Source organism: Chlorocebus sabaeus, chromosome 10 (assembly GCF_047675955.1).
Source record: "Chlorocebus sabaeus isolate Y175 chromosome 10, mChlSab1.0.hap1, whole genome shotgun sequence".
Taxonomy (NCBI): Eukaryota; Metazoa; Chordata; class Mammalia; order Primates; family Cercopithecidae; genus Chlorocebus; species Chlorocebus sabaeus.
Genome location: NC_132913.1, coordinates 110954686 through 110979358, shown reverse-complemented (window position 1 = coordinate 110979358; position 24673 = coordinate 110954686). Strand labels below are relative to the sequence as shown.

At 38.2% G+C, this 24673-nt stretch overlaps 1 long non-coding RNA gene across 1 annotated transcript; it reads right to left on the bottom strand.

Annotated features, from left to right (window-relative positions):
• Window positions 1-1341: 1341 nt before the first annotated feature.
• Window positions 1342-20064, bottom strand: LOC140712609 (uncharacterized). Its single transcript, XR_012094322.1, has 5 exons — window positions 19955-20064; window positions 9461-9552; window positions 3158-3239; window positions 2502-2588; window positions 1342-2324 (listed from the first exon to the last, which is right to left on the bottom strand). It is a non-coding gene; the product is annotated as an uncharacterized lncRNA (long non-coding RNA).
• Window positions 20065-24673: the final 4609 nt, after the last annotated feature.

The window sequence follows — 24673 nt, the reverse complement described above, 5'->3', positions numbered from 1 at the left end:
AGAGATTTATTTTGGCCCATGAAATTTAGTTCATATTTTACCACATTCCACTGGATAAACTGCATGGCCAAAATGGAAAAAAAAAGTTAAAGTCAAATTTGATCTTTAAAGACTTTATGAGTTTAGAGGCCCAGAAGAAACATTCTCAGACATAAACATGCAGATCTTATTTCGTGCCAATTCTGTCAACTTTAGAATCTGATAAGAGCATGAATACTTTGAATAAAACTGACTTTCTTCATAGGCTGCACAATCTCCAGCACTGGCTTCTCCTGACCCAGCTTGCTGCTGTTTTCATCAGTGCAGGGACAAAGTAAAGGGGTTGGATCTCAGGCATGTCTCCACGTCTAAGCTCCGAGGCCGAGCCTTCCTCCCTAGGACTCCTCCATGTTGCCATGGTATCTTTGAGTCACCAATACCACATCTCTATCCTTTATGGTGCAGGATAGTTTGAGTTAGAAGGAGTTGGAGAGGAAATTCCTATTTTTATGTAGGAAACTGTGTCCCCTTCTAATCAGGTGAGCTCATTCATGCATTAAAGGCCAACCCCAAAGAAGTGTGGGAGAACCATGTGACTTCAAACCATTGCTCTATGCACTGAAACCTATATTTAAAGTCATATTAATAGTTACCAGTATTTGGATATCCACTAGGTGCCAAATGGAATATAAAAAACCGAAGCTTAGTTATTCAGATGGAATAAGCCACATGACTGGTAAAAGGTAGAATCAGGATTGGGTATAGGGCCATCCATACCTAAATCACCCTTTTTTTTCTCCACTGCATTAGGTACTTTTCCCAATCCCCTTCATTAATAGCAAACATTATCAGTTTCACCAGGGCATTCTTTCCCGAACATTATCCCAAGGCTGGGATATCATAATACTCAGAGTCCCATAGCTCTCTGCAGCTCTCAGGAACACTGTATTGGTCCCAGAGCCCATCGGCAATGCTGCCTTTAAGCACTATGTCATCTAACTCATTTTAAACAGACAGGATTATATCCTGAGGTCGATTCCATCCATTTTTTGAGAAGCTGCTTCCTTTTCTTTCCAAACTGCCCTTTGGCAGCCCAACCTTGCATAGCTAACACCCCTCCTGTTTGGTAGAGCCAAGCTCACATTTCATTTAAGAATTACTTTATTCAGAAGTATGTAAGCTCAACTTTGTGACTTTGGAGACATGAAGCACAAAGAAGAAAACTTGAAGCAATACCTGATTAACACTGAATAATTCAGAATTAATCAACGTGTATTTTAAGCTGAATGCCTAAGCTAACACATTCAGAATATGAGCCATCTGATCGCTCAGAAAAATAATGAGAAGAAAAACTGAAGTTCAAACAGATTTAGAATCAATGTTTTAATTGTAGCAACACTTCATAGTCTTCTCATTTTCTTTGTTTCCCACAAATGTATTTTCTCCCCAGATCCTTATGTTTTACTTTTCTTTTCTCTATGATAGTATTTATTTTAAGCTGTACTATCATGTTGTTGTTTCTCAGTTCTCCACATCAACAGAGAGGTATCTGGCAGCATGAGCCAACAGAGTCATAGGCAGAAACAGAGGTAGAGTGAGTAGCCATTACTAAGAACAAGAGGCTTTGTGGAGGAAAACACAGCTCTAGAAATTGATTAAAACTCAGAAAGCAACAGGTGATATCATTCCATAAAAGTCAAGACTTTGTGGGATACAAAGAAATACTATCAGGCAAGCAATAGTAATAAAAATAATTGCATTATTTACTTATTTTTTAAAAATAATGACAAAGAGGACTAATTTATAACCCATCAACACATTATGTAATGCCCCCTTTATCATGTTAATCTTCACTCTAGAATCCTCTCACCTCCTTCATCTATAGCCATATTTTTTTTTCTCTCTATTAACTCTCAGCTCTTCTTCTCTGCCCACCCAAGAACACCCAAAGTTCCTGTTAAATGATGATTGCTTTTTATTTTTCTCCCCTTCCCTCTTCCTTTTCGAATCCTTTCTTTCTCCCATCCTTTCCTATTTTTACAAATTTACATGACATATTTACTACAGAGAACAACTGTACTTCTGTGGGTTATGAGAGTGAAGTACTTATGCCATGGGGGCTGCCAAGGTTTGAGATGTCTGATAAAATTGCGTATGGTTTTCCCATGGTGCTTCCTTCTAGTGGGCAACACTTTGTCCTTCGAGTGTCAACAACTCAAGTGATTCTTAAAAAAACTTCTTTTGATGCCTATTTATGCTGTAAAGAAATGAAAAGTTCAAGGTTCCTCTGCTCACTTGATTGCCTGAGTCATAGCTTATTTATCCAGTTTGAAGCAGTGCTGGACCTTCAGTGAGAAGAGAGATGTGGCTGAACATGTTTATAGAAGCAGAAGCCCTTCCTACATTTTTCCAGAAACCCAACGTACCCATATCTCATCTGCAAAAACCCAGTGATGGGGTGAGTTTAGATTTAAGTTAGAAGTTCAATGTGTTAATCCATTTTGTGTTGCTATAAAAAATACCTGAGACTGGGTAGTTGGCTCATGGTTCTGCAGACTGTACAAGCATGGCACGAGCATCTGCTCAGCTTCTAGTGAATCCTCAGGAAGCTTCCGGTCATGGTGGAAGGTAAAGGGGGGAGATGGTGAGAGAAGGAGTGAGAGGAGAAGGTGCCACACTCTTTAAACAACCAGCTCTCACATGAACTAATAGAGTGAGAACTCACTCTTTGCTGTAAGGATAGCATGAGGGATCTGCCTCCATCACCCCCACCTTCTACTATTGCCCCACTCCAACATGGGGGTAAAAATTTCAGTATGAGACTTGGAGGGGAACACACATCCAAACCATATCTCTCAATGAAGTCTTTTATTCTAGCTATGAGCCCATCATTCTCCAGCATGCTAAAATATTCAGAAATTAATTTTAAAATGTTTCACATGTGTTAAAATAAGGTCATAAAAACTGGATGAGCATGACTGGGAACTTACTAAGCAATTATGATCAGGCTCTAAGGCAAGTATAGTAAAATCAGTTATTAGGGAGTAGATGAGTTACCTGTTAGCTGTGCGAACTTGGGCAAACAACTCAGTTTCTTCAGCTTTAAAATGAGGGATTATGTAATCTTACCTCTATTAATCTTTTCAGCTATAACACTTCAAGATGTTAAGTTACCTACTTGGATTGTTTTCATGTCTCATTTTCATGTCATCACATAAACTTCTAAAGTCGTCCTGCTTTCTCCTCTATATAGTTTTGGTCTGAAGAGACAAAGAGAATGTAATCCACATTTATTGTGCCAGAGGAAACTGTAAGATTAATATTATAATCTCTAATTACTTTAATTAATACTATCATCTCTAATTACTTTAACAAATGTTGTTTATTTCTCCTATTTTTCTGGACTACCTCTAGCTTTTTCTATTTCTCATAGCATTTAATTTTAAAGCATCTGACATTTTCCAAACCTTGAAGGTTATATTTTCTCTCTATGTTCATCTTGAAGAATTATCTTTGTTTGCATTATGTATTTATGCTGTTTAGTTAAAAGCATTAGCAACTTCTTAACGTGTATTCATGAGGCCTTTTTCAAAAAGAGTCTTGGCTTTGTAGTTGGTGGATTGATAGATGTGGTTGCTAAAATGCTGACATTCTAAAAATAAATCTTAGTTAAATTTACAATACAATTACATAACACCAAAAGGAAGAGTTCCAGAGGTATCTGTTGCAAAGGTATTTTTGCCTTAGTTAATGATACTATGTCATCGGATTAATGCACTGAATTACTGAAGCTGCCCTCCTCTCCACCCTCTCCAATGTGGGGAAGTACTTTATAAAAAGTTGTCTGTCACACTTGACAAAACTAAAGCAAAAGCAATGATATGCAAATAATTTATTATCTATATTCTTAAAGAATTGTTAATTTTCACCTAATAGTAGGAAAATTAAGGATCTCTCAGCTTTTCCAGTCATATGGGTTGAATTAGCCTGAACCACACACACATGAATGTTTTGGTCTGGCCAGTAATTCCACTTACATGAAATTTTGCTTCACATTAGACAATAGAATGAAATAAGATGTCAGGAAAATAGAAATTATATATATATTTTAATATTTATTTATTATTATACTTTAAGTTCTAAGGTACATGTGCACAACGTGCAGGTTTGTTACATAGGTATACACGTGCCATGTTGGTTTGCTGTACCCATCAACTCGTCATTTACATTAGGTAGTTCTCCTAATGCTATCCCTCCCCCACCCACTGACCTGGCCCAGTGTGTGATGTTCCCCACTCTGTGTCCATGTGTTGTCATTGTTCAACTCCCATCTATGAGTGAGAACATGCAGTGTTTGGTTTTCTGTCCTTGTGATAGTTTGCTTAGAATGATGGTTTCCAGCTTCATCCATTTTAAGGCTATGAGGGTCCCAGCCAACTTGCAAAATGCACTTTGATTCTCTCTGATTTTGATGGGGCCCTCTTCAGCCTTCTTCTTGCTAACATAGGAATGACATTGGCTACCTGTGATAGATTGCACATTTAGACCATTAATCCTTCCTTTGGCTCTCTCCTCATCATTTGTGACATGACTTTGCAGCTCCTCCTATCAAGTGGTGGAGTCTACTTCTTCAGTCCCAGAGATTGCACTGGTCTTGTGACTTGCTTTGATCCAAGAAATGCTGTGGAATCATTCCAGTGCCCATCCTAGAACCAAAATATTTTGCAGGCCTCCCCTTGCTCTTGGCTCCCCATATGCATCATTTGAACAAACTCAGGCCAGCCTGCTGTATGATGAGAGCTCATATGGAGAAGTCAGTTGAATTGTTCCAGCCAAGCCTCCAGAAATGTGACCTAAGATAGCCAAGAATGCCCCCAAACTAGCCCAGATCAGAAGAATCACCCAGCTGAGCCCAATCTACTTTGTCACCCAAAAGATATATAAGTTGGGTTAATGGTCGTTGCTTCATGCTTGTAAGTTTTGGGGAGGTTTTTTGTTTTTGTTTTTGTTTTTTTTAAAGCAGCAGGAGATAAGTGACATACTATCCAAATTGCTTCACTGAGATGTTCTCTCATAATTTTCACCTAAAATTTCCCATGTTATAAACTTGTAGTTTATATTCCTTAACAACTCAAACTCTCCAAATGGCTTCATTAAAACAAACTGAACAGGTAAAGTACGTTCTGAATAAATGTGAATGATTCTCCTAGAGATAAGTTGCATTAAAAATGGAAACCACCCAAATTAATTTTAATTTCTAGAATTTGGGAATGATACCTAGATTGTTCCTCCTCACCCCAAAACACTTCCAGGTTGGACAATGACAAGTAATGAATGGAAATATTGGCCTCTTTGTCATCCCAGTTTTAATTTCTCTTAATACAGAGTTTCAGTAGGTAAGGTAGGAAATGTTTATTTTTAACATTCAATTATCTCTTTCATACCTTTTGGAATTGAAGCATCTTCTTTTGGCATTAATTTTTAATAAAATTATTCTTAATCTTTATTGGAAAAAAGCAATGCATGCTCCCCCAGGAAAAGCTAGCTAATTTACTTTTCCAGCTTATTTGATAAATAAAAGTTATATATATTTAAGGTATACAATGTGATGATTTGATTGATGTATACATTGTAAAATGATTTTACCATAAACAAATTAATGAACACAAACAAATAACCTCACATAGTTACCATGCGTGTGTATGTGTTGATAAGATCTACTTTTCTTTAGCAAATTTTGAGTACACAATAAAGTATAATTAACAATGGCCATCATACTGTACATTAGATATCCAGAATTTATTTATCTCATGATTGAAACTGTAAAAGCTAAATAACATTTATTCTTTTTGCATTCATCAAGCAGTTATTTTAGGCTATGCATTGCCCTAAACTTTCATATACATTGACTTAGTTCATCTTATAGCAACATTATGCAGGAGATAGTATTTCCACATTTTGCAGATGAGGAAACTGAGACACAGAGAAGCCAGCTGGCTTGCCCAAGGTTGCACAGGCTGCATAGACCAAGCTTCACCCTGGTGTTCTACTATGTTCTCCAAGGAGACACTTGGTATCATTATTAACAGCATATATTTCACTCATTTAAAATGCTTTGAATTTTTATATGGTAAACACAGTCTTAGACAAACATAATAAACATATTGCAGTATTTAGTACATAATACTATTTTATAAAACAAAGGCATTTATCAAATATATTGGCCCCAAGTATCTCTCCCTTAGTTTTTATATATCCTTTAATAAATCAGTTTGTGTGACCTAGATAGTTTCTAGAGCCATCCTCTATCTAACTTAGAGCTTGACTATACCTTTAATTGATAATAGAGTAATAGCTCTTTGCTGTATAAGTCTTAGAGGACTGACGAGATAATTTTGCAGAGTGCTTTTCAAGAGCAGAAAAATATAGTGTTATATTTCAACACATCTTTTTCTTTGCACTATTTTTATCACTGAGTTTGAGCAGCAGGCGGATAATGAACTTACCCTTAAAGTGATAAAACTCAATCATGTATTTAGACAATGAATCAGTCGTTCTGCAATGTTCAATGGATAATTTAAATGCAGAGTTTGCTGCAGAAGGAAACCTTCTTTGCCTATATAAAAGCAAAAACATTTACCAGTAAAACAGACCTTTTATCCAAGAGCTGTAAGGCAAGCAGATTCACCACTGTTGCAGCATCACAATATTCCTCATGAGAAAAATTAAACTCAGCTAATTGGTTGCATTTACAGTCCATGCAACATTTGCACTTAAATTATTAAGCAGCATTAATGTTCTAGAATCTCCCTAAGAAAGCCAGAAACCAGGCTGCTTTGTAGGCTTTCTGTGATGACTCATCTTAGACTTAATGACAGAGACACAGAAGGCAAAAATCTGGTCTCACCGTACCTGCTTCCAGTCCTGCTGCTGGACCAACCTACCAGCAGCACTTGGGTTAAAAATCCTACCAACCACAAAAATCCACAGAAACTGAAGTACCTGACAATGCCATTCATGTATCCTGGTCAGCAAGAGTTTGTGAATTTGGAACATGTTCTAAGATTAAAACAAAGCTCTAAGTGATACCAGTGTTTAGAGAGCTAGCGGCATTATATAGCTCTGCGTAAACACCACCAGCTTCCTAACTATTGTACTAGGCCAACATGCAAGACCAGCACTGCTTTAGTAGATTTATACTCTAGTAAATTCCTCAGTTAGGATGGGCTGATTCAATTGCATTCACTTCCGATTTGAGCCCTCAGGTTCTAAGACCATGGGTACTCATATCTAGATCTCAGGCATTTCACTTGATCTTGACAAACTTCAGGCACCTCACTGATCAGCGCTGGTTAAGAGACCAGCATTGTAGTTATGGCCAGCTCTAGAATGTGGTTAAATCTGACTCTGCAGCTGGATTTCCCAAGTGGAATCCTGGTTCTGTCACTTACTAGCTATACGGGCGTGGGGACAAAGAATAAGCTCAGTGTCTCTGTTTCCTCATCTGTAAAATGAGGATAATGATACATACATACTGCATAGAGTTGCTTGTGGTATCAGTGCATGCAGAGTGCTTGGAACAGTACTGACCACGCAGAAAATGCCCAATTTTTTTTTTTTTTTAAATCACACTTATTATTATGGACAGAGTAGGAGTGAAAGTCCCTGCATTGCAGTGTCATTTTTGAGGGTTAAATGAGAACATATGTGTGTGTCAATATGTATATATAGCATGATGCTGAACAAAAATTAAGCACCAGCAAAAGTGATTAATAACAGCTGCCATTTGTTGTGAGCTTACCTCATGGCAAGCACTGTGACAGTGCTTTACCCACACCCTCCCAGCAACTCTTTGAGGTAGGACTAGTAATACCACTATTTTACTGAGGAAATAATTGAGGCATAGAGAAGTAACTCGACCAAAATTCAGGAAAAAAAGTGGTCATATTCATTACAATATGGTGTGCTGCTATGAAGGATAAACCCATAGCTCTTAGTGGCTTAATGTAATAGAATATTATTTTTCATGTAAAATCCAAAATGGGTGATTCTAATTGGTGAGAAGCCCTCCTTTAAGCAGTGATGCAAAGATTTAGGACCTTTCTCTATTGCGGTTTTACAGTTTTTCACATTTGGTCTCCAAGGCCACCATTGTTTCGCTGCCTCAAGGAGGCAGAAGGAGAAAGAATGTGAAGAATTACATATGTTATACAGGCAAGGCTAAGCTGCACAGCACTTGTGTTGATGTTTCATTGACTAGAATGTAGTTATGGTCACACTTACCTGCAAAGGAGGCCAGGAAATGTAGCATTGTTGTGTGCTGAGGAAGCAGAGGGTTTGGTGATATCGGCCAATTGTCTCTGTCATGCTGGCAGGGATGGGAATCAAACCCAGGCATGTCTGATCCCAATCAATTGGCTAATATACTCTCTTTCTGCCTTTATGTCTCCTCTTTTTCCAAAAAGCAGTTTGGAAGCTATAAAACATCACAAAAATACAAATTGTTATCCCTATCATCTCCCTGGTATACACTCAGCCTTCATAGAGCTGAATCCTCTGACCCCACTGTAATATAATTTGTATTAAAAATACTTTTATAGAGCTTGTATCATAAAAGAACAGCTTTAATGATCTGATTCATAAAAATTCCATTTGTTTGGCTGTTAATACTCTTTAGTATTGGATCAACAGGTGCCATTCACTGAAATTCACTCTTTGGATCTGTCGTCTACTGGGTGTTTCTGTATTTTTCAGGTTCTGTCTGCTGAATACTAAGTTAATTGAATCAACTATATCAAAAATTTCACCTTTTAAAACCTCTAACTGAAAAATAGCAAACAGCCAATAGTGACTAAATTTTTGATTGTGTAGTTTAGAGGTTTGTAATTCTAGTCTATGACATTTAGATTTGCCCAAAATTAGATTGTCGTTCCACCGAAATTGCTTTTTGAAAAAAAAAAATTTTTTTAGCCTCAGGCTGCATTAGCTCATTTGAACACACAAAAATGTATAAAATACCATGGACAATTTCAGATATTAAATAAGAACGTAGCACCCAGCAATGTCTAGTATTAAATCTCCCTAAATGAGTTATATACAACAAGGCTCTGTAAGAGTGGGTGAATTTTCAGTCACCTGATTCCACTAGCTCTATATCACCTATGATAAGAATCAGAACTATCAGGTAGATGTTTTGTACTTGATAGAATGTCTCTTGATTACTATTCAACATAAAAGCAGAGCTTGAGAATATTGAAATTCTCTCCTCTTCTAGTGTGTGACATTTTAGAAAAGGTCACTTTATATGTCACAATATCGCATAACATTCTTCCGAGGAAGAACAGGCTCAAACTTCCATCTAAATAAAGACTGAAAATGAAAACAAAGACGGGTGATTCTTCAGAGTTAACGCTAGTCTCTGACTGGTAGAGTTTTAGAAGGAGAAATACAGATAAGGAAGCATTCAGTCTCAGGGACTCACATGAGGTCAGGAATTATACAGCGATTCCATTCTACGGTAGACCGCTTTCACCCTCATTTTGGTCACTGCTGCTACAAGACGTCCTCCTTCCCCTGGAACAAGCAGAAGACAATTCAGTATCAGTTATCCTTGGCCTAAGGAATTTCCTACCCTCAGTAGGAGATGAAACCAACAGAAACCTGCCCACACATAAATGCTAGAAATAGAAATATTTCTAACATTTGCCCTTAGAAATATTGAGGAAAAAAATAGTGTAAAAAAGACTCCACGATTACTCTAGATGTGCGGTCTCTTTTGATATCAACCGTCTTCAATTGTTGCTGTTTTTTTAGGGATATTAGAGAAATGGCATAAGTGGAGATCTCCTAGAAGGAGGAATGTATCACACCGGCTACCTATCCTGGAGATGCTGCATACCCTCTTGTACCGGGCTCACCTTCACTGTGCACATGCACTGTCATTTCCACACCTTCTAACTGGGCCACTTTTGCTGCCCCTCAGGAAAATAGAGAGGAGGTAGGAGGCACTACAGGTGGTTCTCATATCATTGCTAATTCAGAACTTTTCATTGTTTCCCACTTGAATCATAAAATTCTTGAGTAGCTCTTGTTGAGAGGCAACATAATGCCTCTTTTCTACTAGGGTTCATCCTTAGCAAAATCAGGTAGAATGAAAAAATGTGTTCATTGTCCTTCATTCATCATTCCCAATTTTTTGCCTGGTTTGTAAGACAGACAATCTGTCTACTTTCAGTACTGGCTATAGAATTATGTGAACTAAATGCCATAAGAGTCCACTGAAAGGTGTTATTAAATGGGGTACAAGTACTTGTGGAAAACCTCAGAGAGGAGGGTTTGAGGCTGAGCTATTTGAGTAGATACAGGGGAGAGGAAAGGGCACCCCAAATCCATTCATTCTATTGGCCATAATCTTGAATGGATGACCAACTGATTGACTCTCAGATGAAAATGGTGAAAAGCTTTATAATGATATCTGCAACGAATATTTAGTCGTTAGAAGCAAAACACATTATAACAATCTCATTTTCATGTTTCATAAAGTGTCATTCTTGCCATTATGAAAAAGAAAGCTATTTGTGCCACTGTGAAAATAATGTCTGGTAAAGACAACTGAGCCAAATTCTGATCTCTTTTGTCCCAGTGTTTTACAAAACTAAGGAGATTCAAGTAAGAGCTCCAAATGCAAAGGCTTGACTAAGTTAATATTTTTTATATGAATGTTTAACAATCATATTCTGATTGTACAACAAAATCATACTAGAAAAAAGAGTGTACTCTAATGTATTTTTAAAGGAGATAGAGAGACTGGGGTGAGAGGAATAGAAATCACTGGTAATTTCTAGAAATGAGTGCTCATAGATGACACTATAGTAATCTGCTCAGAGCCCTCTGCCATGGCTATGCACCCATGCCGCAGCTCTGGATAATTTGGCTGCTGACAGCTCATAGCTTTGCTCCGAACTAGAAATTGCCCTTCGCTGCAGGGTATTGCTTCACCAAGTTCACACTCTGTCTTAGTCCATCAGGGTGCCAGTATGGTTGGGTTCTGGTGAGGGCACTCTTTTAGGTTTCAAGCTGCCAACTTCTTGCTGTGTCTTCACATGGTAGAAGGTGCAAACCAGCTCTCCGGGGGGTCCTTTATAAAGGCATTAATCCTATTAATGATGCCTCCACCCTCATCATGTAATTGCTTCCCAAAGTCTCCTCTCCTAATACCATCATCTTTGGAGTTAAAATTTCAACATACAAATTTTGGGGGGACATAAACATTCAGTCTATTGCTCCAGTTAATGGCTGGTTGGTGTAGTTATAAAAGTTCTGGCTTCAGCCGGGTGTGGTGGCTCGTGCCTGTAATCCCAGCACTTTGGGAGGCCGAGGTGGGTGGATCACAAGGTCAGGAGATTGAAACTATCCTGGCTAACACGGTGAAACTCCGTCTCTACTAAAAATAATACAAAAAATTAGCTAGGCAGGGTGGTGCACGCCTGCAATCCCAGCTACACTGGAGGTTGAGGTAGGAGAACTGCTTGAACCCGGGAGGTGGAAGTTGCAGTGAGCCGAGATGGCGCCACTGCACTCCAGCCTGGGTGACAGAGTGAGATTCCGTCTTAAAAAAAAAAAAAAAAAAAAAAAAGTTCTGGCTTCATTGTCTACATTTGGAGAAACTCTGAAGGGCCTTTCCCATTCTGGAACACCCTGTGGGACTGTCTGAAGCATCCATTGCAATCACATTGCAACACAGCTTCTCCCTCTGCCCAGTCCTGCTTCCCTCTCTTCCATGATGACTAATCCCAGAGATCAATTCCAAAGAAAATCTCTGCGCAGGCAAAGTCTATCTCTAGGAACAGCATCCTTTATCATTTTGGTATATCTTTCTGTATTAGTCCACTTTCATACTGCTGTAAAGAACTGCCAGGCCGGGCGCGGTGGCTCAAGCCTGTAATCCCAGCACTTTGGGAGGCCGAGACGGGCGGATCACGAGGTCAGGAGATCGAGACCATCCTGGCTAACACGGTGAAACCCGTCTCTACTGAAAAATATGAAAAACTAGCCGGGCGAGGTGGCGGGCGCCTGTAGTCCCAGCTACTCGGGAGGCTGAGGCAGGAGAATGGCGTAAACCCGGGAAGCGGAGCTTGCAGTGAGCTGAGATCCGGCCACTGCACTCCAGCCTGGGCGACAGAGCGAGACTCCGTCTCAAAAAAAAAAAAAAGAACTGCCTGAGACTGGGTAATTTATAAAGGAAAGAGGTTTAATTGACTCACCGTGCAGCATGGCTGGAGAGGCCTCTGGAAACGTACAATCATGGTGGAAGGCTAAGGGGAAAGCAAGGCACCTCCTTCACAAGGTGACAGGAAGGAGAAGTGCTGAATGAAGGGGGAAGAGCCCCACATAAAACCATCAGATCTCGTGAGAACTCACTCACTATCACGAGAACAAAATGGGGGAAACCGTTCCCATGATCCCATTACCTCCACCTGGGGTCTCTCCCTTGACACGTGGGGATTATAGGGATTATAATTCAAGATGAGATCTGGGTAGGGACACAAAGCCTAAACATATATTTTGTGTGTATATTTTGCCAAATTGGGATCACACTCAATATATATGCATTTTGTAATCTTATTTATATTTTGAGCATTTTAATTTTGTTGATTCATTTTTAAAGTACACATTATTTAGTAATTTCATAACATTTCTGTTTTGTTTTGTTTTGTTTTGTTTTTTGAGACAGAGTCTCGTTCTGTCTCCCAGGCTGGAGTGCAGTGGCGTGGTCTCAGCTCACTGCAAACTCCACCTCCTGGGTTCACGCCACTCTCCTGCCTCAGCCTCCTGAGTAGTTGGGACTACAGGCACCCGCCACCACGCCCAGCTAATTTTTTGTATTTTTAGTGGGGATGGGGTTTCGCCGTGTTAGCCAGGATGGTCTCGATCTCCTGACCTTGTGATCCGCCCTCCTTGGCCTCCCAAAGTGCTGGGATTATAGGCGTGAGCCACCCCACCCAGTCAATTTCATCATATTTCAATAAATGGATGTGTCATAATTTATTTAACCACTCTCTAATTATTCAATATTTACGTTGTTTCTAGTTTTTCCATACCCAAATAATACCATGATGGCCTCAAACAGCTTTATAAATCTTTGACCACTTAAGCTTATTTCATGAGGTTATATCCTCAGAAGAGGAATTACTGGGTCCAAGAATATAAACTCCGTCAAGAATTTCAACATATGTTGCTAAACTGCTTTTCAGAGATGGTTTCAATATTATGTTTCAATGGATTTATATTTCCACTACTATTTAGGATAGTACTGATCTTATTTTCTTGACAAAATCGAGTATTTGTTATGTATCCTTAATTCAGTTTGGGCATTGCTCTTTAACACCAACTTGCTGCTTGTGGGTTGAAGTCTAAAATTAGCCATTTCATTAGACTGTACCTTCTCCTCCAAGATTCATGCAAACTTGCTACCTCACTATTTCAGTACTTTGATGTAGGCCCATGCTATAAAATCTGTACATCAATGTCATGCTAAGCACTTCCCCTTACTTTGAATTAGAGTTATTTTTGGAGACTCTGATTATTAATTTCTTTTTTTATACTTACTGAATTAGAAAAAAAACATGGTGACTAATTTCTTTTTTTCCATATGCTCAAATTCAGGCCCAGGTTACTAATTTCTTGATCTTATTAATCTTTATATTTTCCCTAGCACCAAATATGAGTCCTTGTATATAGCAAGTATGCAATAAAAGTATTTTGTAACATAATTCATCGTCTGTGGTCATTCATCAGCATGTAAACTATGCAGTTTTTCACTTGGTGGGGAAAAGAATCAGTGCAAATCACTGAAGTATCCAGTTAACTACTCATCTTCCTCCATTATAGATGCAATAGCCTTCTACAGAGCAGCTGTGAACCAATTTGATGAACAAATCCTTTGATGCTAATGTATTTTGTTTTGTTATTTTGGTGCTGAGATCAGTTGACTCTTAGTGCTTAAAGAGTTCAAAGCAGAAGTCACAAAGAATATGATTTTCTCATTTACTTTTTAATATTAATATATGTATTTCTATAAATATATGTTCTTAAAGCTATAGTCTTAGACTTATAAATTAACAGTAATTAATATATTAACATAGCAAAGTAAATATCTAATGACATTTGTTTGACAATGAAATAAAATCTATTTTGGGCAACACAAGTCGGTGGTTATTATTAATAATTAATCTGAATAAGACTAATGATTTAACCACATTGTGATGACTGTTTTGTTCAGTCCACATGGAACTGTATTTTAAGTAGCTTAGACCAGATTCTCCCCCTGTGCATTTCTATTCAAGGGGAAAATCCAAAAATCTGTTCTGTTTTAGAGAACATAAAATTGCAATTTCCCACTCTGACTCAGATCTCCTGTTTCTATTCACTAAGTTCTTTATAGAAAATACATGTTGGCTAAAATCAATGAAGCAACTCTAAAACTCCTAAACAATGCGCTGGTACAAAATAATTAGCTTGGGAGCTCTAATGTTTCAGTGGGTAAGCAGGCCAATTTTCTCATCCAATACTCAAAAACTCTAAAATGTTGGGTAGTAGACATTCATTTTTGAAAGGCAGTGTTGAATCTAGGGTATTTTTATTTACAAGTTTACCAGAGGTTATATGGCAGTAAAATGCATTTATAGAGTAAGGATTTTCTATTCCCTCCAGTTCATAATGTAAAATTGCAGTGGGCCATGTTGTGATAAATTTAAGATGGGTAGGAGTTTAAGAGCAAGGCGAAAGTGAGGAAACTCAAGGATAGGAATCATAACCACTTTCCCAAAGTTACTGCCATGAGTCTGCAAGCCCCAAGATTAAATGCCTCTGCTATAAATGCCTCAAGGCTCTCTTTCTTTATTTCCATGCAAATAGAAACAAGCAAGAGAGAAATGAGTTGCCTTCAATAATCAAAACAAATCAATGTGCTAATGAGAGAAAGGGTAGAAAACATAGACAGCATTCTCCATCCCAGGAATGTAAATGGATGTCATCATAAAATCAAAATACAATTGCACTTTATTAATCTAGAGCCATCAGTAAAAATCTTCCAATAGTAGCTACCTGCAATTTAGTAAGATAAGTCTTAATGCTTCCACCTCTTTCAAAGAGAGGTAGAGAGCAAATCCAAGACTGTATGATGAATGTTCATATATTTCTTCACATTGGCGAGATCTAAAAAGGATACTTAAAATGAGAATGAGACGTGATTATAGAATGTAAATTGACTTGCTGTTAGGATTTGGCAAGTAGGTAAAAACTTGTACAGGCACCAGTACAAACCAATGTAGTGTCTTATAAGGGATACGCCTAACCATAAAACAGTGGATTAAAAGGTTGAACTATTTCTTAAAGCTTTGGCAATTACGGAATAGCTGCTGGCTCACATGATGTGTTCATGATATTACTCAAAGACATGGTAAATACACACACTTTTAAATTTGATTGTTATCTTAAAACATGACTAAGTCTATTCAAAATATACTGTGTCAGAGCATATAAACAAACTTGGGTTAGTTGAAATTAGTGGGTAATCATGGCTAAATTATCAACAGTATGCCAAATTTGGTTCCAGTTGACTATTACACATTCTGAACCTAACATATTCTGAATTTATGGACTTTTGCACTACAGGTGATTTTCTTTTTCATTTTCGTTTTCTGTTTCTTTTTCTTTCTTCTTTCTTTCTTTCTTTCTTTCTTTCTTTCTTTCTTTCTTTCTTTCTTTCTTTCTTTCTTTCTTTCTTTCTTCTTTCTTTCTTTCTTTCTTTCTTTTCTTTCTTTCTCTCTCTCTCTTTCTTTCTTTCTTTCTTTTTTTTTTTTTTGGTGTAGTTTTGCTCTTGTCATCCAGGCTGGAGTGCAATGGCACAATTTTAGCTCACTGCCACCTCCGCAGAGGTGAAGCAAGCTTTTCTCCTGCCTCATCCTCCAGAGTAGCTGGGATTACAGGTGCCCAGCTATTTGACAAATTTTTGTATTTTTAGTAGAGATGGGGTTTCACCATGCTGTTCAGGCTGGTCTCGAACTCCTGGCCTCAGGTGATCCACCCACCTAAGCCTCCCAAAGTGCTGGGATTACAGGCGTGAGCCCCCGTGTCTGGCCCAGGTGATTTTTAAATACTATTACTGCTTTTTTGTTTGTTTGTGTCAGTTAATGTGTTTTTAAATGTAGGGTAGAACCAAATAGAAACAGGAATTAAAAAAAAAAAATCTCTCTTTACTATTAACCTACCAAATTTGCAATAAGTAGCCACCATTTGCCTGGGAAAAGAGGGAAAAATTATAAAGGCAGAGAAACATCTAATTTACCATCAATCTTTAGAGAGAATGCATTTGGATTGCTACAAAAACAATTTAGATTAAATTGTATTAGATACAACAATCACTGAGGATTGACCTTTTAAGAAATCTGGTAAGTGTGCTTCTCTAAAACATCAGAATTTTCACTCTTACTGCTAGCCAAAATTTAGCTTTGTAATTCCTTTGTCTAAATGTTTCTAACCTCTGCATTACACACACACTTACGCATACGCGTTCCAGGAAACCAGAACAGAGATTGGAGAGAAGAGACTTAAATGTGGGAAGATGTCTTTTGAAGCCCTCAATTGTCAGTTGAAAACATTCTACTGTACCTCCAGGGAGGCCTGGAAAGTTGGAGCATTCATGACTTGGAATTTGATAGAACAGATGTTGTGGTAGGCAGGATAATTACCCCCACCCCCAAAGTTTTCCACGTCCTAATCCTTGGAACCTGTAAATATGTTCGGTTACATGGCAAAGGAAAATTAAAGTTGCAAATGAAATTAGAGTTGCTAATCAGCTGACCTTAGATAGGGAGATCATCCTAGATTATCCAGGTAGGTCCAATGGAATCACAAGTGTTCTTAAATGCAGAAGAGTGAGGCAGAGGGGCCAGAGTCAGACAAGGAGGTATAATAAAAAAGTGAGGTCAGAGTAATGCAATGTGCAAGGTACTAAACCCTCATTGCTCACCTTGAAGATAGAGGGAAGAGACCATGAGCCAAAGAGTAAACACAGCCTCTAGAAGCTAGAAAATGCAAGAAAACAGATGCTCCACCAAAGGCTCTGGAAAGGAATGCAGTCCTGCTGATGCACTGATTTTAGCCCAGTGAGAGCTATGTCAGACTTGTGACAAACAAAATGGCAAGATAACAAATTTATATTAAGTCACTAAGTTTGTGCTAACTTGTTATGGCAGCAATTCGAAACTAAAATGAATAGACTGGGGTGCTGTTGGAACACATGTCTACAAATGTTGAAGTGACTTTGGAACTGGGCAGTAGGAAGAGTCTGGAAGAATTTTGAGGAGGATGATAGAAAATGCCTGGATTGCCTTAAACAAACTAAATATGAGTCTATATGTTAATGACTTTGCTAGTGAGGGTGTGGAAGGAAGAGAGGCACATGTTACTGAAAGCTGGAAGAAAAGGGATTCTTGTATAGTGGTAGAAAACTTATCAGGATTGTGTCCTACAGGTGTGTGGAAAGCAGAATTTATAAAAGATAAAACTGGATGTTCGGCTGAGGAAATTCCAAATGGTGCGTTAAAGGTGTGGCCTTGTGACTTTCTGCAGCCTCCAGTAAAATGCAAGAGGACCCCAGTGTATGTTGTTCTCCTCCCTGTGTCTGTATGTTCTCATTGTTCAGCTCCCACTTATAAGTGAGAACATATGGTCCTGCATTAGTTTACTGAAGATAATAGCTTCCAACGCCATTCATGTCCCTGCAAAGGACATGATTTCATTCCTTTTTATGGTTGCATAGTATTCCATGGTGTATATGTACCACATTTTCTTTATCCAGTCTATCATTGATGGGCATTTGGGTTGTTGAGGGGTTAGGTGGGGGAAGGAGAGCATTAGGAGAAACAGCTAATGCATGCTGGGCTTAATACCTAGGTGATGGGTTGATGGGTGCAACAAACCATCATGGCACACATTTACCTATGTAACAAACCTGCACATCCTGCACATGTACCCCAGAAATTAAAATAAAAATTTTTTTAAAAGTAAGAAGAAAAAAGCACACTGTTAAACTGAGAAACCAGGATTGATGTTCATGAAATTCTCAGCCTATTCGTATTGCAAAATGTCAGAATGTTCAGTTACAAAAAAGCTATTTGAAGAGATTAAATGTATGAATTACTTATCTCCTCAGGCATCTCAGCAGAAGTTAAAAACAGAGATGGGATTATCTAGGAAAGAGCTCTAGAGAAGCCTCTCATCTAATGAAGTGAATCTCTGTGATATACACAGGAAGCCCACAAGTTTCTTAAAGGTTTTCTACCAGTAGCAACACAGCTTAGACTTAAAAATACAGACAGTATATAAAATAAAAGTGGATGGTCGAGAGAGAAGGAAGAAGCAATTCAGTAGCCTGACAACAAAGAAGCCAGAAACACTGGAGCAGATGTTAAAGTAGAATTCACCTGGAAAAGTCCTTTTATTTCTTCCTGCAAGAATTGAAAGAATTAAAGACTCTTGCAAGTAGAAAATACTAGTAGGTTATATAAGTTCAGACCTATTCACAAAAACTTAAGACACTGGTGGGGACAAAATAAAAAAGTGAGTTTATAAATGTTTGGATGATTATATATTGATGCTATTTAATATAATAGCAGTTATGTAACAATTCCTTTGGTAAGGTGTATATAAAAGCTTTTGGTTTGACTAGTATTACAACACTTTTTGTTAAAATAGACCATCAGAAGATGGGACTCTTCTGTAATAAGTTCAATACATGACAAACTAAAGTGACAAAAATATATACAGATTGACCAAAGTTGTGATGACTTTATGTTGCTAAATTCTTCAATTAAGAGAGAGACAGCCTTGATTTAAAAGAACAGTGGAGGGTAATTCTTTCAAAGAGTTCTGCTTATTTAACCTCTGCTGCTTTACTTCTTAAATTCCTAATATAAAAACAGCTAACATTTGTGAAGGATTTATTATATTCCAGGTTCCATGCCTTATGCCACTTAAATAAATTATTTCAGACATTTCCACAGACACCATAAGGGAGGTATCTTTACCATCCCTACTTCTCAGATGAGGAGATTGAAGCACAAAGAGTTGAACTAATTTGCCCAAGTAGTAGGTTGAAAATTAGGGATTTAGATTCAGCTCTACAGGACTCTGGAAACACAGCTGTTAGTCACAACATTATCCCTTTTAAGTATCTGAAAATTAACAACTCATATTCAAAGCTCTCTGATAAAATTGAAGAGGAGCGTGCCATTCTAAAGCATGGGTTCTTCAATATAGTAAATAGGTATAGCATCTTCATTATAATCCTCCTGCCTGAGTTTAGGGAGATAAAACGGAATGCAATAGAAAATACCCTCTCTATGTCGAGATAATTGCCCATACACCTCCAGAAAGAAATAGCTGTCATCACTAATATTGATTACGCACATATTATGACCCCAATACTGGGCCAAGTGCCTTCCATACTTTTTCTTGTTTAATCCTCACACTTGAGAGAGCCTGTTTTGCAAGACGAAGAAACTGAGGCACAGAACGCTTACCAGTTGGCTTGAGGCCCCACAGCTAGTGACTGGTTCTGAGCCAAAGCTCTAGAGTCATCCTGAGACCACCGTGATTTCCAGCTTAGGTGTAACTATTTCTTTGTTTTCTTTTCTTTTCTTTTTTCTATTTTTCTTTTTTCTTTTTTTGCATAGGAAAAAATATGCCAAGTTAAATAACCTATTTATTTTGGGTTCTATTTAAATAAATGTTGGGTGGGATTCGGGAGGGAAAAAAATGTTGTTGCACAGCATGGAGAAGGCACGAATGCTTTATGCCTGAAATATCCTCTGGCAGCTCAAGACAAGTTCTAGATTGTTCCTGATGGGCTATTGCCTCATACTATCCCAGTGTTGAATACACCATTCACATTGTTGAATGTTTTCCTCACCTCATTTGTCTGAACCACCTGAAAATCCGGGACAGTTTTCCCCTCATCCATTTCCAACACATTAGTATTGCTGTCTCCCCAATCTGCTATCTCAAACTGCAGCTGGCGCCTCGGGTCTGTGTGGGCCCCTGAGTCATAAAGAGTGGGTACTTAGCAACTAGATCTGATAAGCACAGGATGTTCTATCTTTAATGGATGATTTACAGTTTGAGTTTGGCCTTCTGTTTCATTCGTTAACATTTTAGATTGTAAACTGATCTAAAAACAGTTTAGATTGAGGAATAGACAGGAAATCATCTCTAATCAAGGTCTAACTGACAAATATTGTGGTCTGAAATTTACCCTAACATTTTAGTATGTTTTATTTCCCCTTTTTAGCACTGATAGTAACTTTAGCTGTATAATAACAAATTTTAGAGGTTGACTCAACATTTCCCTGGTCTAATTTTCTTCTTCATGTTAGGGAAAAAATAAATGAGTAGTTGCTAAGAAATACTAATAGCTACCAACTGGTTTCCTGACATTTGAGCAAGCTTAGAAACCTATCAATAGTACATTATGAATTAAAGCCAGTTCAGATAATTTCACAGCCACATCAATCATTGAATATTATCGATAAACTACAAAGGGAAAAAGACTGATAATATTGTATAGTATCCCTCCCAGTCTCCCACCTGCAGAATCAGGATTTTCATTAGCTTAATTGCTGCTGATATGCACCCATGAGACCAGATACCCTGAGAAAATGTCAATATTCATCAAAAGTAGCCTGTTAAAAAAGATGATATCTCATAACCCATAGACTGATTGGACAACTTCCTATATAGCATAATATAAATGATTCCATAAGAAAGATTCTTGTCCTAAATTTCTTTTCTGCTACTTTGACCACAAAGTATGTGGTTCTCACATTCCATATTCCTTTGATATAGAAGGTATTTGTTGAAATGGAAATATCTGACAGGGGTAATACCTGAGGTCATGTAAGCATGAATACCTTGGAAGAGCAGTTTTTCAAGGGAAAGAGATCCAAGACTGCTAAGAGAATCAGGAAAGGCAACACAAAGGAAAGCTGGTATGGAGGGGGAGCCAGAGATTAACCTGAGATCAATCGGCAAGTTGGGGCATGGTGAAGAACTGAGTCAGGGTAGGAAATAGGACAAAGGGGCAATGGAGAAAGAGAGAGGCAGAAGCCAAGGGTTTTGGAAGAGCCTGAGAAGCTGGCAACTTCGACAGAATCTATACAAATACTGTGGACAAGTTGGCAATATGTATCAAGAAGTTAAACTTTTTAATGCCTTTGGTGTAGTAATTCTATTTTAAAAATGGATTCTAACAAAATAACTCTAACTACAGAACATTCACACCACTACATTGATAATATCAAAAACTTGGCAGCCACCAAGCTATCCAATCACAGGTTAATCATTGAGTAAACTGTGTCTATCTTCTTAATTAAATCCTATAAATACTTTGAAAATGATGTTTCAAAGAATATATAACAAAAATGTTTATGATACAAGGTTGAGTTAAAGAAGCAAAACATAAAACTGAATACATAAAGTAATTGTTATTACAAAAATGCATGAACATGTTGACTGGGGGCAAGTCAGACTGTTTTAAGTAAGTGTGTTTGGTGATGGAGGTTATAGGAAATTAACCCCTTCTCCACTCCGTCTATTATTTCTTTTGACAGTATATTTCCAAATGCTCTTTAATAAGCCAGTACTGTTTTTGTAATGAGAATTATTTCTTGAGTAGCAACATCACTGTGATCCCAAGGCTGAATCCCAATGCTAGCTAGGTATGCATTAATTTTCTCTGAAAGTTTTGGGTTTAATCAAAGACCCGCAGTCCTAGAGAGAAGAGGGATCTCTTGGATTAAGGATATAGGATTAACTCTTCTCCCCCAGTAGAGTCTCTAAATAAGAATAAAAATGTATTACCAACATAGGAAAAAAGAACACATTGGGCATGTTATTATCAGATCAATTTAGTTGTGTTCTGTCAGATGAAAACTAAAAATGTAGATAAGTTTTGGTGGGAATTGCAATGTCATTAAAATAATTATTCAAAGTTTGCCAAAAATTTCTCCAGAAAGGTAGGCCCTGTTCTCAGGGTGATGTGGGGACACTTGAGTCATCTGTCATCTTAAAAGCCCAATCCTGGCTGATCTTGATAGTAAGCAGATGAGCGGTTATTGTTACCATAATTGGATTTTGTTAGGACGGGAGACAGAAATAGAGATGAATCTATTTTCTTCTCTCAGAGATTTGACATTTTAAAATATATCCCTGCCAGTGGAGAATTTGGTGAAGGCTGCTCTTTTATAGTGGAAATCTTAAAGAAAAACATGTTGCGTGATGATTCATGTGAGGGTGCCAGCCTATTTAAATGAGGACAAGGTATTATTTTAACGCTGAAAGGAGCCTAGGAGTATCTGACACTTCAGAGGAAAAGCATTTGCATTTGTAAATTAAGTTGATTGAACCATCATTGAAATGGAAGGCAGCATAGAGAGAGTGTGGCCAACTTTGGAATTAAACAAAGCTGGGTTTGAATCCTTTATCCAATGCATATTATCTGTATGGAAACAAATCCAAATATATTGCACCTCTTTGAGCCTAAATTTGTTTATAAAAAGTAAATCACAATAACGAAAATAAAAATGACCAGGCACTATGTCAAACACTTTATATTACCTCATTTAATTCTTACATTGAATCCAAGAGGAAAGTACCATTAGGAAGAAATAAAACCACGTATGTATATAAAACATCTGGCATATTCTATAGCACATACAGATGGGCACATTAAGTTTAACCCGTTTCCCCTAACAATAAGATTCACAATCCTGGATCACAACCTGCTAAATCATCAATAGTGAGTGGTTAGTCAGAGTACATAGCTTTGGACATACATGAATAATTTTGGCTTACTAAAAGCAAATCCTGAATCAAGGATTTCAGTGCAAACTTATTTGAGGAGTGGAGAAGTGAGAGAGGGAAAGGAGGAAAGTCAATAGAGGGTGACTTGATAAGTGGGTCACTGCTTTGGACATTTGGGGCTCAGTACTACTGGGGATCTTCTACGAGACTGCATAGAAAATAACTCAAAATTTACTTCCAGGAGGCAACAGAGCTAGAAAACTTGTCACTGCTTGAGGGGCACCCCTGGGGCATTAATTTCTCTTGCTTCTGCCTACCCTGTGTTCATTTTGGCCGAGCAAGATCCTATACCCAGAAAGGAACCTATCTGGTAACCTATGAGGTGAGCAGAGGGGATGCTGACAGCTTCTGCTGTCACTAGGCAACACCTTTAGTAACAACAGAATGTCAAATTTACTCTGGAAAGAAAGGGTCACCAAATTGCGCTAATTGCACACTTCCTTCATTTGAGAAGCTCCTGTTGCTGAACATTTGTGCCTTGCCTAGACTCAGCAGAAATCACACCACGTCTTTGCATATACATGAGCCACAGACACACAAAGAGACCATTTAACAGATATTTGAGCTGTTGAAACAAACAAATAAAACCTGTTGCTACTTGTCCCGAGCCATGCACTACAGCCAAGGACACAGCTGTGACGTATTAGGCAAGGTTGTCACCAAGAAGGGAACATCAGCAGAGAGATGGTGGAAGGACAGGAGAAAGGAATTTACAGTGTAGGACCCCAAAAGCAAATGGAACTTGGGGACCTGGAAGAACTCAGAGCAGACCATCCTGCAATAGCATAACCAGCGAGTGACAAATTCACCTTCCAAGTCATGCAATGGCCTAGAGGCAGTAAGTGTTTGGAACTAGGCAGGTGAACATGCTGAAAACGATGACTCTTGAAATCTGACAAACCCTGTGCTATGTCTCAAGGTGATTTGCCAGGACTTACCCCCAGCAAGCGGTTCACACATGATACCCACTATGCTGGTCTTCCAGCAAACTGGGCAAAGAGCAGGCCAGTGTGGGGGATTGAGAAGGAGTTATTAGGGCAACTGAGGGAGAGACATAGGTCCTGGAGAGCAAGGATGGAGATGGGAGGGATTCGGCAGTCCAATTCATTCAACAAGTCTCCAAAAAATGAAGAAATCATTGGCTCTGCTTTTCAAGGAGCTCATGTTCTAGGAGGGGAGAGGGATGTACAAGTCAACAATTCAAATATCTTCCGGTAAATACAGAATACAGCCACGATACAGGTTAAACGGGAGGATGCTTTGGGATGACAGAGGAAGCACGGTTACTTAGAGTCAAGGGAGGTTAGAGAAGACACCCTGTATTTGCTAATGCCTTTTGGAGTTTGGAAGGCGATTCAGCATGAATATTTAGTCTGGGTATGTGAGATGGATGGGTCAACCTGGAAACAGAAAGGGTATCAAATGTAAGCTGTTATATCAAATATTGTTTCCCTATAGAGAAAGAGAAAACAAGGGCAGGGAAAATGGGGCACCAGCTCACTGGCAAGCAGAGTTAAATAAGCCAACATCTAGTACCACATCCTATGGATGCATATTTATTCTTTGATAATAAAATTTCTTTATCCTATGCCTGGTAGTATGTTTCAAAAAATTTTTGGACCTTTGCTAAGAAAAGAAGGAGTTGGTTTCATTCATTATTGATTTTTTTCATCTTTAATGTATTTGCATGAGATTCAAAGCCTTGGAGCTACTGGCATAGCACCCCTTTGTGACCTGACCTAGGGATATTGTCTCAAGAAGGGAAGGAATG